The sequence below is a fragment of the Pseudophryne corroboree genome, chromosome 7 (assembly GCF_028390025.1).
Source record: "Pseudophryne corroboree isolate aPseCor3 chromosome 7, aPseCor3.hap2, whole genome shotgun sequence".
NCBI lineage: Eukaryota > Metazoa > Chordata > Amphibia > Anura > Myobatrachidae > Pseudophryne > Pseudophryne corroboree.
The window spans coordinates 477,476,952-477,478,754 of NC_086450.1; positions in this window are offsets into that span (position 1 = coordinate 477,476,952).

Genomic DNA, 1,803 nt, shown 5'->3' on the forward strand with positions numbered 1-1,803 from the left:
AATAAGGACACATTCCAAAAACATTTAGCAACTCTACCACCCAGCATCTGGTAACATGTGGGCGGAGGTTATATGTTCAAAAGTAGGTACCAACCTGATATCTCTATCACTGTTGAAAACTCGACTATCTACCCTACCCCACAAGCTCGCTGCCTAGGTGTCATCCTTGACTCTGATCTGTCCTTTGTTCCCCACATTCAATCTGTCTCAAGATCATGTTACATGCATCTAAAAAACATATCCAAAAAATACGACCATATCTTACACAAGACACTGCTAAAACTCTAATCCACGCTCTCATTATCTCCCGCATTGATTATTGCAATAGTCTCCTAACTGGTCTTCCCAAAACGAGACTCTCACCACTACAATCCATTCTGAATGCAGCGGCGAGGCTTATCTTCCTCGCTAGACGTTCATCGTCTGCAGATCCACTCTGTCAGTCCCTCCATTGGTTACCTGTATTCTACCGCATTCAATATAAAATACTTTTACTCACACACAAGGCCATTAACCAAACTACACCAACGTACATCACTTCGCTTATCACAAAATATCTCCCAACCCGACCTCTGCGCTCTTCACAAGACCTGCGTCTCTCATCCACACTCATTACTCGCTCCCACTCACGACTGCAGGACTTTCATCGGGCTGCACCCACTCTGTGGAATGCCCTACCACACACAATAAGACTCTCCTCTAGTCTCCAAACCTTCAAGCGTTCCCTCAAAACTCACCTCTTTAGGCAAGCGTATCAAATTCCTGGACCGCCCACATAACTTTCATAAACCTTGCTATCAAATTACATCCACTCTGTACAGTCCACACATATCCTCACATGTCTTCTCATTCTATGCAATAGATAGCACCTTTCCTTATGTACATATGCCTATAGATTGTAAGCTTGCGAGTGAAAGGATTTGACCTTATTTTCTTTAACCCTCGATGTGATGGCCTTACAGACGTCTGGAGTGTAAACTTTTAACCACAAGGTACATGCACACACAAGCAGTTAAAATTCACACTGTTTATTATAAAGTTAACAAGAGTATATAAGACAATGCATATGGGTGGAACTGACAAGTGAAAAAGGGCTCATTGGCTTAGGGGTAGGTTCCTGGGTGGGGTACGTAGGGGTGGTTAATACTTGACATAACATAATTGGATATAGCAGTTGCTAGGCAGATGTTATATACGTTGCATCAGACGGAACTTAACAAAGGATCTTTTAGTAACACACAGAAGTAGAAAAAGCAGGTTTCATCTAGTATAGAGCTGACCTTGGATGCCAGACCCACACAAGCCTGGTATCTGTATGAGAGACAAAGGCATCTAACACAGGGCAGCAGCATCCATTGCAAACACATAAGAGTTCATAAAGCATGTTTTAACCCTTCACTAGGGAAATAGAAATATTCACTTTTACACTGTAACTATTATAAGGAAACTGATCATATAAAAAGTAATATGTACAAAGACAGAAGAGGTAACCCTTCAATCCCCTCTTAGAATCATGATTATTATATGACATGATTCTTGAGTGAGGCTCCTTTCTTGTTCCTCCAGTTCTTGAGATATTGGACATAATCGTCGGGTCCCTTACTATCAGAGGAGGTGACAGGACTGGTGGTTATATCATAGTACATCAGGGCCTTATCAATGCCTTTGGAGGTAAGTTTCTTTCCACAGGGAATTACACAATAAACTATAATGCCTACAAGAATTAAAGTTACAAGTATGAATATGCTTATTTGCACAAGAGCCTGTTTCCAATTTTCAAACCATCCAAAATATTGGCTCCAT